Below are 17,790 nucleotides of genomic sequence, written 5' to 3' on the forward strand. Positions count from 1 at the left end.
AGAGGTTGGCAAGGCATTCCAGCCCACCTTGAAGGTGGCCCTTGTAGCATTGGTATGCTTACCATAATTGCCCCCACTGCCAAAGCAGTGATGAAAAAGAAACAAAGGAAAACAAGAGCTGTTCCTCATTATGATGAGAACTGTCAGAGTGATTTTATGCCTTGGAATGCCGCCAGAAGGCTTTCAGCAGGTATATTTCTACCCCAATTGGCTTCAGCTGTGGCATTGAGACAATTAGATCGAGTTGGATGTTGGCTGAGCAAACAAGCTAATGCCACATCCTCCGCAATCAGTGATATGTTGACCGATGTTGATAGTATTAGACATGCTACTCTTCAAAACAGAGCAGCCATTGATTTTCTCTTACTGGCACAAGGACATGGTTGTGAGGAATTTGAAGGATTGTGTTGTATGAATTTGTCTGATCATTCCGAATCCATTCACAAAAGCATTCAAAAATTAAAGGATCTGACAGCCCAAATTAAAGAAGATGGAGGTTCCTGGTTGGATGATTTGTTTCAAAATTGGAGTTTTGCACCTTGGCTAAGGCAACTTTGCAAGATAGGTCTTTACATATTAGGTGTTCTAATACTGATATTGATAGTGGCACCTTGTATACTCTGTTGTCTTCGGCGAATGATGAACAAAACAGTCCGAGAAGTTTTTGTCATTCAAGCAGGAGAACTAGGAAGTAGAAGCACAGAGAGTGTACGAAATCTCACGAAAGCAGTAGATGAGGGTATTGACATGAACGAAGGTTTTGAATTAAGGCCTTGGAATCGACCAGAGTTTTTTGAACGATGCCTTGTGACTGTTGCCAAACGTGATTCATATCTCTCTTTCAGGGATTGGGTCTTCACAGCGTTAAGTTGCTGTGCTGTAATATAGCAATGCTTCAGTTTAGTGAAAATAGGTCTTCAGCAGATAATAAGCAGAAATTTTGCAATAGAGCTATGAAACGCAAATAGCAAGCGACAAGAAAATGAAAGCTTCTGGGTCAAACAGAGAGGGGGAAATGTTGGAATCCATAAGGTTAGAGGATTTTTAAGAAATGGTTACAAAGAAGTATGTAGGCCTTAGACTGGAGTTTTGTTAGCATTGCAGAAAAGTTTCCCATGCAAGCAGAAAAAGTTTTCCATGCAAGCAGAAAAGTTTCCCAAGCAGTAGACGTGACAAATAACAATAGGCTTCTGTAGAATTGGCTTTAGGATGGCAACAAGGTTATTTAATGTATATCTTTAGAAGGTTAGCATGAATAGAACTCTGTTCTTTGTCTCTTATCAACTAGTCTTTGTTTTAGCTACGATTACCTATGTTTTATAAGATTGGATAGAATGCTTGTCAAGATGTGTTTTCTGTGTCTGATTGGCTGAATTCTAGTCTGAGATGATTTTATGTATTGCTGTATGAGCCCTGTTGAAGGAGACATTTTTTGGTGTGGATCAGTGAGCTGTCATGTCTCCATTTTGTATTTTGAGACTGATGTGCTGGAAATAAAAGCAAAAATCTCTTCACTGGTCTGGTTACCATGTTATCCATATTTGGATATTTTGCCGCGGCCTAGTGGGTTCCTTTTTTAAGGCGTGGGCTCCTGACACCATTGGACTTATACCTGTCCCGTCCCCCGCATATTGGTGCCTCGTGTGAGGACGTAGAATAGAAGAAAAACAAAGAAAAATCGTGGAAGTACCAGCTGCGGAGACCCAAGTGTTAACAAGGAGCACACTGTATCATCTCTCCCGCCGAAGCCAAGAAAATTGTAAGTAACTTATCTCGGGACAGCGCTTGGGTGACGTTGGGAGGCAAAATAGCGAAAAAGAAAATTATTAAAAGAACACAAAAATGGGAACGAATTTATCAAAAGTTGAATGGGATGTTTTTCATCAATTAGAGACAATGTTACAAGAAAAAGGTCACTCTGAAATTTCAAAAACTGAGCTTAAAAACTTACTTATCTGGGTTAAAGCGAATACGCAAGATTTAAATCTGCAGTCTGCATTTACTTTTCATTTTTGGGATCAGATAAACTGGAGAATCTATAATCTAGTCTCTCTCAAAAAAGATGTAAGCTTAAGAGAACTTATGCCGGTTTGTAGAGCGCTGTTGGAGCACTGTTTTAAACAAACTGATAATAATAAGATCAACTTGGACTCAGAAAACAAAGCTTCTTGTTCTGTCTCATTAAATTCCAGTAAACCGGAGACTGTGTGAGTATCGGAGAATGTTACAAGTGTTGTTGCAAATGCTGAAAGTATTGCTTTGAACTCTGTTGAACAAAATCTTTCTTCTCTCTCTCTGGGAAAAAATGAGACTCTTTTGGACTTTTCTTCACGTTGTTCTGTTAATGTAAAAATATGTGACTCTTGTAAGGGGGATGGAACAAAGTGTGTAAAAGAAGGAAATGAAAAAGTGACTGTACTTCCTAAAATTGTTTGTGCAGGGACACTGAAACCTGAATTGGATTCTGTTGGGCCTGGGGTGGAGGCTGAGGTGGCTGCTTCCACTCGGGAAATTGTGTTCCGGGGAACTCTTTTTCAGTTAAGCAAAAACAGGGTTGTTCTGGTGTTTGTCAATCTATAGATACAGAGAAAGAAAAATTGGCTTTAAGGGTGGAGTCCTTTGAAAGGAAGAGATGGAAGAAACTCGCGACTGTGTTGTTGCTGAAATTCAAAAAGCTGGACTTGAAATCTCTGCAACGAAAATTCAACAAGTTTCACCTTAGAAGTACCTGGGATGGAAGATGATGGAAGACGATGGAAGACGACAATAATACCACAGAAAATTCAGATCCGAACCAGAGTCAACAACCTACAAGAGTTACAACAACTTCTAGGAGAAATCAACTGGGTCAGACCGATGCTGGGAATCACCAATGATGAACTGAGTCCGCTCTTCCATTTGCTGAGAGGAAGTTGCGACATCACTTCGCCAAGAACTTTAACCCCTGAAGCTCGTGCTGCTCTCGACAAAGTCACAGAAGCTCTTCAAAAAAGACAAGCTCATGGCTGCGTTCCTGAAAATCCTTTCTTTCTTGCAATCTTAGGAGAGAAGATGCAGCTTTGTGGTCTCATTTTCCAGTGGGATGCCACAGAACAAGATCCTTTGTTAATAATGGAATGGGTTTTTCCTCCCTACAGGTTTTCAAAGACCATTTGCTCAGTTTTAGAAATGATTGCATACATTATAATTAAGGCTAGAACCAGATTGTTAACTTTGGCAGGTCAAGAATGTTCAGTTATCTATTTGCCATTGAAAAATGATTATTTCAATTGGGCAATGCAAAATTCTGATGATTTACAATATGCATTCTTAGGTTTTCCAGGTGTTTGTTCCATACACTATCCAGCTCACAAACTACTGCAAGCAAAATTGAGTTTCAGAGAAAAACCTAAATTAAGTGAAGAACCTTTACATGCTGTGACTCTCTTCACTGATGGCTCTGGTAAAAGCCACAAGTCCGTTGTGACTTGGTTTAATCAAAAGACTGATGTTTGGGAATCTGATATTCAAACAGTAGAGGGATCCCCTCAAATTGTTGAGCTTGCTGCAGTAGTTTGAGCTTTTCAGCTGTTTCCTCAGCCTTTTAATTTGGTCACAGATTCTGCTTATGTTGCTAATGTAGTCAGGAGAATAGAAGGTTCCATTTTAAAGGATGTTAGTAATGAAACTGTACATCGTTGGCTTTCATGTCTTTTTATGACTTTGCAATATAGAACTAATCCATATTTTGTTTCTCACATTAGGGCGCATTCTTCACTTCCTGGATTTTTAGTGGAAGGAAATGCAAGAGCGGACAAGCTGACAATGGTCATTTCTAACACATTGCCAAATATTTTTGAACAAGCAAAATTGAGTCATGCCTTTTTCCACCAAAATGCACAAGCACTCATGCGAATGTTCCAAATCACTAAAAGTCAAGCTAAAGCTATCATTCATACTTGCCCTGACTGTCAATTGGTACAACCTCCTGTTTCTACAGGAGCAATCAACCCCCGAGGCTTACAAAGCCTACAGTTGTGGCAAACAGGTGTTACTAAATAGCCTTCTTTTGGTAAATTTAAAAATATTCATGTTTCCATAGACACGTTCTCTGGTGCAGTTTTTGCTTCCCTTCACACAGGTGAAACTGGCAGCCATGCCTGTCATCATTTCCTGCAAGCTTTTGCTTCATTGGGTATACCCCAAGAAGTAAAAACTGACAATGGTCCCGCATACATATCTCAAAAATTGGCCACATTTTTAAATGAATGGGGTGTTCGACACATTTTTGGTATTCCCCACTCTCCCACAAGCCAAGCAATCATTGAAAGAACACATCAAACCTTAAAACGCATATTAGATCAACAGAGAGGGGGAACGGAAATCACCCCACAGATGAGACTGAGTAAGGCTTTGTATGGTTTTAATTTTCTAAATAGTTCAAGTACAGAACCAGATCCACCAATCTTTAGACACTTTTCAAATAGCACACAGGCAAAACTGAAAGAACATCCTCCTCTTCTAATTAGAAACCCTGACTCTGGACAGATGGAAGGCCCGTTTCAATTAATAACGTGGGGCAAAGGGTATGCTTCTATTTCCACAGGTGCTGGAAAAATTAAGTGGGTTCCTGCCAAAAACGTCAAACCGTATCGCACTTCAGAACCTGTTGTCGAGCCTAGAACTGAGGAAGCGAGTACGCAGACGTGGACCGAATGGAAGGATCCCGGGTCTCGCCTGACGCCTCTTGTGCCTGACGTTCTTTGTGCATCGGTGGAACCCATGAACTCTGATTTTGTGCCAATGTTATTTATGAGTATACGAATTGAATGCTGAATGTTTGTTTAACAAAGCTAGTTTTTGGCTGAAAATTTAGGTTATTGTTTTTGTTTAGAAAGAATTCTGCCAAAACTTAGTTCTTGAAAGAGATGGGGCAGAATCAAATGGTATACTTGTTTTGCTTGATTTTAATTGTTTTTTGTCGTGCAGATTTGCCTGTGGATCAACCGAAAACGAATGTTTGGGTGACCTTAGCCAAGGCTGCCGGATCGGATACTATATGTCTGTCTAATTCGGAACCAGAAAAGCCTTTCTCAACCTGTTTGGTTGGTGTGCCAGTGAAAGAGTTTCCTTTGGTCAGAAAAGAATCCAATGGTAAACCAGGTGGAATTGACAATGGAAACAGTCCTTCCTTCAATTGGAACATTTGTTCGAAAAAACTTCTCAGGGCAGCAAATGTTTCAAACAGTTGGGATGTGTTTCTGGAGACGGACCAATATCCACGGCAATTGCCAAAAGGGTATTGGATCATTTGCGGAGACAGAGGTTGGCAAGGCATTCCAGCCCACCTTGAAGGTGGCCCTTGTAGCATTGGTATGCTTACCATAATTGCCCCCACTGCCAAAGCAGTGATGAAAAAGAAACAAAGGAAAACAAGAGCTGTTCCTCATTATGATGAGAACTGTCAGAGTGATTTTATGCCTTGGAATGCCGCCAGAAGGCTTTCAGCAGGTATATTTCGACCCCAATTGGCTTCAGCTGTGGCATTGAGACAATTAGATCGAGTTGGATGTTGGCTGAGCAAACAAGCTAATGCCACATCCTCCGCAATCAGTGATATGTTGACCGATGTTGATAGTATTAGACATGCTACTCTTCAAAACAGAGCAGCCATTGATTTTCTCTTACTGGCACAAGGACATGGTTGTGAGGAATTGGAAGGATTGTGTTGTATGAATTTGTCTGATCATTCCGAATCCATTCACAAAAGCATTCAAAAATTAAAGGATCTGACAGCCCAAATTAAAGAAGATGGAGGTTCCTGGTTGGATGATTTGTTTCAAAATTGGAGTTTTGCACCTTGGCTAAGGCAACTTTGCAAGATAGGTCTTTACATATTAGGTGTTCTAATACTGATATTGATAGTGGCACCTTGTATACTCTGTTGTCTTCGGCGAATGATGAACAAAACAGTCCGAGAAGTTTTTGTCATTCAAGCAGGAGAACTAGGAAGTAGAAGCACAGAGAGTGTACGAAATCTCACGAAAGCAGTAGATGAGGGTATTGACATGAACGAAGGTTTTGAATTAAGGCCTTGGAATCGACCAGAGTTTTTTGAACGATGCCTTGTGACTGTTGCCAAACGTGATTCATATCTCTCTTTCAGGGATTGGGTCTTCACAGCATTAAGTTGCTGTGCTGTAATATAGCAATGCTTCAGTTTAGTGAAAATAGGTCTTCAGCAGATAATAAGCAGAAATTTTGCAATAGAGCTATGAAACGCAAATAGCAAGCGACAAGAAAATGAAAGCTTCTGGGTCAAACAGAGAGGGGGAAATGTTGGAATCCATAAGGTTAGAGGATTTTTAAGAAATGGTTACAAAGAAGTATGTAGGCCTTAGACTGGAGTTTTGTTAGCATTGCAGAAAAGTTTCCCATGCAAGCAGAAAAAGTTTTCCATGCAAGCAGAAAAGTTTCCCAAGCAGTAGACGTGACAAATAACAATAGGCTTCTGTAGAATAGGCTTTAGGATGGCAACAAGGTTATTTAATGTATATCTTTAGAAGGTTAGCATGAATAGAACTCTGTTCTTTGTCTCTTATCAACTAGTCTTTGTTTTTGCTACGATTACCTATGTTTTATAAGATTGGATAGAATGCTTGTCAAGATGTGTTTTCTGTGTCTGATTGGCTGAATTCTAGTCTGAGATGATTTTATGTATTGCTGTATGAGCCCTGTTGAAGGAGACATTTTTTGGTGTGGATCAGTGAGCTGTCATGTCTCCATTTTGTATTTTGAGACTGATGTGCTGGAAATAAAAGCAAAAATCTCTTCACTGGTCTGGTTACCATGTTATCCATATTTGGATATTTTGCCGCGACCTAGTGGGTTCCTTTTTTAAGACGTGGGCTCCTGACACCATTGGACTTATACCTGTCTCGTCCCCCGCATATTGGTGCCTCGTGTGAGGACGTAGAATAGAAGAAAAACAAAGAAAAATCGTGGAAGTACCAGCTGCGGAGACCCAAGTGTTAACAAGGAGCACACTGTATCATCTCTCCCGCCGAAGCCAAGAAAATTGTAAGTAACTTATCTCGGGACAGCGCTTGGGTGACGTTGGGAGGCAAAATAGCGAAAAAGAAAATTATTAAAAGAACACAAAAATGGGAACGAATTTATCAAAAGTTGAATGGGATGTTTTTCATCAATTAGAGACAATGTTACAAGAAAAAGGTCACTCTGAAATTTCAAAAACTGAGCTTAAAACCTTACTTATCTGGGTTAAAGCGAATACGCAAGATTTAAATCTGCAGTCTGCATTTACTTTTCATTTTTGGGATCAGATAAACTGGAGAATCTATAATCTAGTCTCTCTCAAAAAAGATGTAAGCTTAAGAGAACTTATGCCGGTTTGTAGAGCGCTGTTGGAGCACTGTTTTAAACAAACTGATAATAATAAGATCAACTTGGACTCAGAAAACAAAGCTTCTTGTTCTGTCTCATTAAATTCCAGTAAACCGGAGACTGTGTGAGTATCGGAGAATGTTACAAGTGTTGTTGCAAATGCTGAAAGTATTGCTTTGAACTCTGTTGAACAAAATCTTTCTTCTCTCTCTCTGGGAAAAAATGAGACTCTTTTGGACTTTTCTTCGCGTTGTTCTGTTAATGTAAAAATATGTGACTCTTGTAAGGGGGATGGAACAAAGTGTGTAAAAGAAGGAAATGAAAAAGTGACTGTACTTCCTAAAATTGTTTGTGCAGGGACACTGAAACCTGAATTGGATTCTGTTGGGCCTGGGGTGGAGGCTGAGGTGGCTGCTTCCACTCGGGAAATTGTGTTCCGGGGAACTCTTTTTCAGTTAAGCAAAAACAGGGTTGTTCTGGTGTTTGTCAATCTATAGATACAGAGAAAGAAAAATTGGCTTTAAGGGTGGAGTCCTTTGAAAGGAAGAGATGGAAGAAACTCGCGACTGTGTTGTTGCTGAATTCAAAAAGCTGGACTTGAAATCTCTGCAACGAAAATTCAACAAGTTTCACCTTAGAAGTACCTGGGATGGAAGATGATGGAAGACGATGGAAGACGACAATAATACCACAGAAAATTCAGATCCGAACCAGAGTCAACAACCTACAAGAGTTACAACAACTTCTAGGAGAAATCAACTGGGTCAGACCGATGCTGGGAATCACCAATGATGAACTGAGTCCGCTCTTCCATTTGCTGAGAGGAAGTTGCGACATCACTTCGCCAAGAACTTTAACCCCTGAAGCTCGTGCTGCTCTCGACAAAGTCACAGAAGCTCTTCAAAAAAGACAAGCTCATGGCTGCGTTCCTGAAAATCCTTTCTTTCTTGCAATCTTAGGAGAGAAGATGCAGCTTTGTGGTCTCATTTTCCAGTGGGATGCCACAGAACAAGATCCTTTGTTAATAATGGAATGGGTTTTTCCTCCCTACAGGTTTTCAAAGACCATTTGCTCAGTTTTAGAAATGATTGCATACATTATAATTAAGGCTAGAACCAGATTGTTAACTTTGGCAGGTCAAGAATGTTCAGTTATCTATTTGCCATTGAAAAATGATTATTTCAATTGGGCAATGCAAAATTCTGATGATTTACAATATGCATTCTTAGGTTTTCCAGGTGTTTGTTCCATACACTATCCAGCTCACAAACTACTGCAAGCAAAATTGAGTTTCAGAGAAAAACCTAAATTAAGTGAAGAACCTTTACATGCTGTGACTCTCTTCACTGATGGCTCTGGTAAAAGCCACAAGTCCGTTGTGACTTGGTTTAATCAAAAGACTGATGTTTGGGAATCTGATATTCAAACAGTAGAGGGATCCCCTCAAATTGTTGAGCTTGCTGCAGTAGTTTGAGCTTTTCAGCTGTTTCCTCAGCCTTTTAATTTGGTCACAGATTCTGCTTATGTTGCTAATGTAGTCAGGAGAATAGAAGGTTCCATTTTAAAGGATGTTAGTAATGAAACTTTACATCGTTGGCTTTCATGTCTTTTTATAACTTTGCAATATAGAACTAATCCATATTTTGTTTCTCACATTAGGGCGCATTCTTCACTTCCTGGATTTTTAGTGGAAGGAAATGCAAGAGCGGACAAGCTGACAATGGTCATTTCTAACACATTGCCAAATATTTTTGAACAAGCAAAATTGAGTCATGCCTTTTTCCACCAAAATGCACAAGCACTCATGCGAATGTTCCAAATCACTAAAAGTCAAGCTAAAGCTATCATTCATACTTGCCCTGACTGTCAATTGGTACAACCTCCTGTTTCTACAGGAGCAATCAACCCCCGAGGCTTACAAAGCCTACAGTTGTGGCAAACAGGTGTTACTAAATAGCCTTCTTTTGGTAAATTAAAAATATTCATGTTTCCATAGACACGTTCTCTGGTGCAGTTTTTGCTTCCCTTCACACAGGTGAAACTGGCAGCCATGCCTGTCATCATTTCCTGCAAGCTTTTGCTTCATTGGGTATACCCCAAGAAGTAAAAACTGACAATGGTCCCGCATACATATCTCAAAAATTGGCCACATTTTTAAATGAATGGGGTGTTCGACACATTTTTGGTATTCCCCACTCTCCCACAAGCCAAGCAATCATTGAAAGAACACATCAAACCTTAAAACGCATATTAGATCAACAGAGAGGGGGAACGGAAATCACCCCACAGATGAGACTGAGTAAGGCTTTGTATGGTTTTAATTTTCTAAATAGTTCAAGTACAGAACCAGATCCACCAATCTTTAGACACTTTTCAAATAGCACACAGGCAAAACTGAAAGAACATCCTCCTCTTCTAATTAGAAACCCTGACTCTGGACAGATGGAAGGCCCGTTTCAATTAATAACGTGGGGCAAAGGGTATGCTTCTATTTCCACAGGTGCTGGAAAAATTAAGTGGGTTCCTGCCAAAAACGTCAAACCGTATCGCACTTCAGAACCTGTTGTCGAGCCTAGAACTGAGGAAGCGAGTACGCAGACGTGGACCGAATGGAAGGATCCCGGGTCTCGCCTGACGCCTCTTGTGCCTGACGTTCTTTGTGCATCGGTGGAACCCATGAACTCTGATTTTGTGCCAATGTTATTTATGAGTATACGAATTGAATGCTGAATGTTTGTTTAACAAAGCTAGTTTTTGGCTGAAAATTTAGGTTATTGTTTTTGTTTAGAAAGAATTCTGCCAAAACTTAGTTCTTGAAAGAGATGGGGCAGAATCAAATGGTATACTTGTTTTGCTTGATTTTAATTGTTTTTTGTCGTGCAGATTTGCCTGTGGATCAACCGAAAACGAATGTTTGGGTGACCTTAGCCAAGGCTGCTGGATCGGATACTATATGCCTGTCTAATTCGGAACCAGAAAAGCCTTTCTCAACCTGTTTGGTTGGTGTGCCAGTGAAAGAGTTTCCTTTGGTCAGAAAAGAATCCAATGGTAAACCAGGTGGAATTGACAATGGAAACAGTCCTTCCTTCAATTGGAACATTTGTTCGAAAAAACTTCTCAGGGCAGCAAATGTTTCAAACAGTTGGGATGTGTTTCTGGAGACGGACCAATATCCACGGCAATTGCCAAAAGGGTATTGGATCATTTGCGGAGACAGAGGTTGGCAAGGCATTCCAGCCCACCTTGAAGGTGGCCCTTGTAGCATTGGTATGCTTACCATTATTGCCCCCACTGCCAAAGCAGTGATGAAAAAGAAACAAAGGAAAACAAGAGCTGTTCCTCATTATGATGAGAACTGTCAGAGTGATTTTATGCCTTGGAATGCCGCCAGAAGGCTTTCAGCAGGTATATTTCTACCCCAATTGGCTTCAGCTGTGGCATTGAGACAATTAGATCGAGTTGGATGTTGGCTGAGCAAACAAGCTAATGCCACATCCTCCGCAATCAGTGATATGTTGACCGATGTTGATAGTATTAGACATGCTACTCTTCAAAACAGAGCAGCCATTGATTTTCTCTTACTGGCACAAGGACATGGTTGTGAGGAATTGGAAGGATTGTGTTGTATGAATTTGTCTGATCATTCCGAATCCATTCACAAAAGCATTCAAAAATTAAAGGATCTGACAGCCCAAATTAAAGAAGATGGAGGTTCCTGGTTGGATGATTTGTTTCAAAATTGGAGTTTTGCACCTTGGCTAAGGCAACTTTGCAAGATAGGTCTTTACATATTAGGTGTTCTAATACTGATATTGATAGTGGCACCTTGTATACTCTGTTGTCTTCGGCGAATGATGAACAAAACAGTCCGAGAAGTTTTTGTCATTCAAGCAGGAGAACTAGGAAGTAGAAGCACAGAGAGTGTACGAAATCTCACGAAAGCAGTAGATGAGGGTATTGACATGAACGAAGGTTTTGAATTAAGGCCTTGGAATCGACCAGAGTTTTTTGAACGATGCCTTGTGACTGTTGCCAAACGTGATTCATATCTCTCTTTCAGGGATTGGGTCTTCACAGCATTAAGTTGCTGTGCCGTAATATAGCAATGCTTCAGTTTAGTGAAAATAGGTCTTCAGCAGATAATAAGCAGAAATTTTGCAATAGAGCTATGAAACGCAAATAGCAAGCGACAAGAAAATGAAAGCTTCTGGGTCAAACAGAGAGGGGGAAATGTTGGAATCCATAAGGTTAGAGGATTTTTAAGAAATGGTTACAAAGAAGTATGTAGGCCTTAGACTGGAGTTTTGTTAGCATTGCAGAAAAGTTTCCCATGCAAGCAGAAAAAGTTTTCCATGCAAGCAGAAAAGTTTCCCAAGCAGTAGACGTGACAAATAACAATAGGCTTCTGTAGAATAGGCTTTAGGATGGCAACAAGGTTATTTAATGTATATCTTTAAAAGGTTAGCATGAATAGAACTCTGTTCTTTGTCTCTTATCAACTAGTCTTTGTTTTAGCTACGATTACCTATGTTTTATAAGATTGGATAGAATGCTTGTCAAGATGTGTTTTCTGTGTCTGATTGGCTGAATTCTAGTCTGAGATGATTTTATGTATTGCTGTATGAGCCCTGTTGAAGGAGACATTTTTTGGTGTGGATCAGTGAGCTGTCATGTCTCCATTTTGTATTTTGAGACTGATGTGCTGGAAATAAAAGCAAAAATCTCTTCACTGGTCTGGTTACCATGTTATCCATATTTGGATATTTTGCCGCGACCTAGTGGGTTCCTTTTTTAAGGCGTGGGCTCCTGACACCAATGGACTTATACCTGTCCCGTCCCCCGCATATTGGTGCCTCGTGTGAGGACGTAGAATAGAAGAAAAACAAAGAAAAATCGTGGAAGTACCAGCTGCGGAGACCCAAGTGTTAACAAGGAGCACACTGTATCATCTCTCCCGCCGAAGCCAAGAAAATTGTAAGTAACTTATCTCGGGAGAGCGCTTGGGTGACGTTGGGAAGCAAAATAGCGAAAAAGAAAATTATTAAAAGAACACAAAAATGGGAACGAATTTATCAAAAGTTGAATGGGATGTTTTTCATCAATTAGAGACAATGTTACAAGAAAAAGGTCACTCTGAAATTTCAAAAACTGAGCTTAAAAACTTACTTATCTGCTTGCATGGAAAACTTTTTCTGCTTGCATGGGAAACTTTTCTGCAATGCTAACAAAACTCCAGTCTAAGGCCTACATACTTCTTTGTAACCATTTCTTAAAAATCCTCTAACCTTATGGATTCCAACATTTCCCCCTCTCTGTTTGACCCAGAAGCTTTCATTTTCTTGTCGCTTGCTATTTGCGTTTCATAGCTCTATTGCAAAATTTCTGCTTATTATCTGCTGAAGACCTATTTTCACTAAACTGAAGCATTGCTATATTACGGCACAGCAACTTAATGCTGTGAAGACCCAATCCCTGAAAGAGAGATATGAATCACGTTTGGCAACAGTCACAAGGCATCGTTCAAAAAACTCTGGTCGATTCCAAGGCCTTAATTCAAAACCTTCGTTCATGTCAATACCCTCATCTACTGCTTTCGTGAGATTTCGTACACTCTCTGTGCTTCTACTTCCTAGTTCTCCTGCTTGAATGACAAAAACTTCTCGGACTGTTTTGTTCATCATTCGCCGAAGACAACAGAGTATACAAGGTGCCACTATCAATATCAGTATTAGAACACCTAATATGTAAAGACCTATCTTGCAAAGTTGCCTTAGCCAAGGTGCAAAACTCCAATTTTGAAACAAATCATCCAACCAGGAACCTCCATCTTCTTTAATTTGGGCTGTCAGATCCTTTAATTTTTGAATGCTTTTGTGAATGGATTCAGAACGATCAGACAAATTCATACAACACAATCCTTCAAATTCCTCACAACCATGTCCTTGTGCCAGTAAGAGAAAATCAATGGCTGCTCTGTTTTGAAGAGTAGCATGTCTAATACTATCAACATCGGTCAACTTATCACTGATTGCGGAGGATGTGGCATTAGCTTGTTTGCTCAGCCAACATCCAACTCGATCTAATTGTCTCAATGCCACAGCTGAAGCCAATTGGGGTAGAAATATACCTGCTGAAAGCCTTCTGGCGGCATTCCAAGGCATAAAATCACTCTGACAGTTCTCATCATAATGAGGAACAGCTCTTGTTTTCCTTTGTTTCTTTTTCATCACTGCTTTGGCAGTGGGGGCAATTATGGTAAGCATACCAATGCTACAAGGGCCACCTTCAAGGTGGGCTGGAATGCCTTGCCAACCTCTGTCTCCGCAAATGATCCAATACCCTTTTGGCAATTGCCGTGGATATTGGTCCGTCTCCAGAAACACATCCCAACTGTTTGAAACATTTGCTGCCCTGAGAAGTTTGTTGGAACAAATGTTCCAATTGAAGGAAGGACTGTTTCCATTGTCAATTCCACCTGGTTTACCATTGGATTCTTTTCTGACCAAAGGAAACTCTTTCACTGGCACACCAACCAAACAGGTTGAGAAAGGCTTTTCTGGTTCCGAATTAGACAGACATATAGTATCTGATCCGGCAGCCTTGGCTAAGGTCACCCAAACATTCGTTTTCGGTTGATCCACAGGCAAATCTGCACGACAAAAAACAATTAAAATCAAGCAAAACAAGTATACCATTTGATTCTGCCCCATCTCTTTCAAGAACTAAGTTTTGGCAGAATTCTTTCTAAACAAAAACAATAACCTAAATTTTCAGCCAAAAATTAGCTTCGTTAAACAAACATTCAGCATTCAATTCGTATACTCATAAATAACATTGGCACAAAATCAGAGTTCATGGGTTCCACCGATGCACAAAGAACGTCAGGCACAAGAGGCGTCAGGCGAGACCCGGGATCCTTCCATTCGGTCCACGTCTGCGTACTCGCTTCCTCAGTTCTAGGCTCGACAACAGGTTCTGAAGTGCGATACGGTTTGACGTTTTTGGCAGGAACCCACTTAATTCTTCCAGCACCTGTGGAAATAGAAGCATACCCTTTGCCCCACGTTATTAATTGAAACGGGCCTTCCATCTGTCCAGAGTCAGGGTTTCTAATTAGAAGAGGAGGATGTTCTTTCAGTTTTGCCTGTGTGCTATTTGAAAAGTGTCTAAAGATTGGTGGATCTGGTTCTGTACTTGAACTATTTAGAAAATTAAAACCATACAAAGCCTTACTCAGTCTCATCTGTGGGGTGATTTCCGTTCCCCCTCTCTGTTGATCTAATATGCGTTTTAAGGTTTGATGTGTTCTTTCAATGATTGCTTGGCTTGTGGGAGAGTGGGGAATACCAAAAATGTGTCGAACACCCCATTCATTTAAAAATGTGGCCAATTTTTGAGATATGTATGCGGGACCATTGTCAGTTTTTACTTCTTGGGGTATACCCAATGAAGCAAAAGCTTGCAGGAAATGATGACAGGCATGGCTGCCAGTTTCACCTGTGTGAAGGGAAGCAAAAACTGCACCAGAGAACGTGTCTATGGAAACATGAATATTTTTAAATTTACCAAAAGAAGGCTATTTAGTAACACTTGTTTGCCACAACTGTAGGCTTTGTAAGCCTCGGGGGTTGATTGCTCCTGTAGAAACAGGAGGTTGTACCAATTGACAGTCAGGGCAAGTATGAATGATAGCTTTAGCTTGACTTTTAGTGATTTGGAACATTCGCATGAGTGCTTGTGCATTTTGGTGGAAAAAGGCATGACTCAATTTTGCTTGTTCAAAAATATTTGGCAATGTGTTAGAAATGACCATTGTCAGCTTGTCCGCTCTTGCATTTCCTTCCACTAAAAATCCAGGAAGTGAAGAATGCGCCCTAATGTGAGAAACAAAATATGGATTAGTTCTATATTGCAAAGTTATAAAAAGACATGAAAGCCAACGATGTCCAGTTTCATTACTAACATCCTTTAAAATGGAACCTTCTATTCTCCTGACTACATTAGCAACATAAGCAGAAACTGTGACCAAATTAAAAGGCTGAGGAAACAGCTGAAAAGCTCAAACTACTGCAGCAAGCTCAACAATTTGAGGGGATCCCTCTACTGTTTGAATATCAGATTCCCAAACATCAGTCTTTTGATTAAACCAAGTCACAACGGACTTGTGGCTTTTACCAGAGCCATCAGTGAAGAGAGTCACAGCATGTAAAGGTTCTTCACTTAATTTAGGTTTTTCTCTGAAACTCAATTTTGCTTGCAGTAGTTTGTGAGCTGGATAGTGTATGGAACAAACATCTGGAAAACCTAAGAATGCATATTGTAAATCATCGGAATTTTGCATTGCCCAATTGAAATAATCATTTTTCAATGGCAAATAGATAACTGAACATTCTTGACCTGCCAAAGTTAACAATCTGGTTCTAGCCTTAATTATAATGTATGCAATCATTTCTAAAACTGAGCAAATGGTCTTTGAAAACCTGTAGGGAGGAAAAACCCATTCCATTATTAACAAAGGATCTTGTTCTGTGGCATCCCACTGGAAAATGAGACCACAAAGCTGCATCTTCTCTCCTAAGATTGCAAGAAAGAAAGGATTTTCAGGAACGCAGCGATGAGCTTGTCTTTTTTGAAGAGCTTCTGTGACTTTGTCGAGAGCAGCACGAGCTTCAGGGGTTAAAGTTCTTGGCGAAGTGATGTCGCAACTTCCTCTCAGCAAATGGAAGAGCGGACTCAGTTCATCATTGGTGATTCCCAGCATCGGTCTGACCCAGTTGATTTCTCCTAGAAGTTGTTGTAACTCTTGTAGGTTGTTGACTCTGGTTCGGATCTGAATTTTCTGTGGTATTATTGTCGTCTTCCATCGTCTTCCATCATCTTCCATCCCAGGTACTTCTAAGGTGAAACTTGTTGAATTTTTGTTGCAGAGATTTCAAGTCCAGCTTTTTGAATTTCAGCAACAACACAGTCGCGAGTTTCTTCCATCTCTTCCTTTCAAAGGACTCCACCCTTAAAGCCAATTTTTCTTTCTCTGTATCTATAGATTGACAAACACCAGAACAACCATGTTTTTGCTTAAGTGAAAAAGAGTTCCCCGGAACCACAATTTCCCGAGTGGAAGAAGCCACCTCAGCCTCCACCCCAGGCCCAACAGAATCCAATTCAGGTTTCAGTGTCCCTGCACAAACAATTTTAGGAAGTACAGTCACTTTTTCATTTCCATCTTTTACACACTTTGTTCCATCCCCCTTACAAGAGTCACATATTTTTACATTAACAGAACAACGCGAAGAAAAGTCCAAAAGAGTCTCATTTTTTCCCAGAGAGAGAGGAGAAAGATTTTGTTCAACAGAGTTCAAAGCAATACTTTCAGCATTTGCAACAACACTTGTAACATTCTCCGATACTCACACAGTCTCCCGTTTACTGGAATTTAATGAGACAGAACCAGAAGCTTTGTTTTCTGAGTCCAAGTTGATCTTATTATTATCAGTTTGTTTAAAACAGTGCTCCAACAGCGCTCTACAAACCGGCATAAGTTCTCTTAAGCTTTCATCTTTTTTGAGAGAGACTAGTTTATAGATTCTCCAGTTTATCTGATCCCAAAAATGAAAAGTAAAAGCAGACTGCAGATTTAAATCTTGCGTATTCGCTTTAACCCAGATAAGTAAGTTTTTAAGCTCAGTTTTTGAAATTTCAGAGTGACCTTTTTCTTGTAACATTGTCTCTAATTGATGAAAAACATCCCATTCAACTTTTGATAAATTCGTTCCCATTTTTGTGTTCTTTTAATAATTTTCTTTTTCTCTATTTTGCCTCCCAACGTCACCCAAGCGCTCTCCCGAGATAAGTTACAATTTTCTTGGCTTCGGCGGGAGAGATGATACAGTGTGCTCCTTGTTAACACTTGGGTCTCCGCAGCTGGTACTTCCACGATTTTTCTTTGTTTTTCTTCTATTCTACGTCCTCACACGAGGCACCAATATGCGGGGGACGGGACAGGTATAAGTCCAATAGTGTCAGGAACCCACGCCTTAAAAAAGGAACCCACTAGGCCGCGGCAAAATATCCAAATATGGATAACATGGTAACCAGACCAGTGAAGAGATTTTTGCTTTTATTTCCAGCACATCAGTCTCAAAATACAAAATGGAAACATGACAGCTCACTGATCCACACCAAAAAATGTCTCCTTCAACAGGGCTCATACAGCAATACATAAAATCATCTCAGACTAGAATTCAGCCAATCAGACACAGAAAACACATCTTGACAAGCATTCTATCCAATCTTATAAAACATAGGTAATCGTAGCTAAAACAAAGACTAGTTGATAAGAGACAAAGAACAGAGTTCTATTCATGCTAACCTTCTAAAGATATACATTAAATAACCTTGTTGCCATCC

Source organism: Melospiza melodia, chromosome W (assembly GCF_035770615.1).
Source record: "Melospiza melodia melodia isolate bMelMel2 chromosome W, bMelMel2.pri, whole genome shotgun sequence".
In the NCBI taxonomy this organism is placed as follows: domain Eukaryota; kingdom Metazoa; phylum Chordata; class Aves; order Passeriformes; family Passerellidae; genus Melospiza; species Melospiza melodia.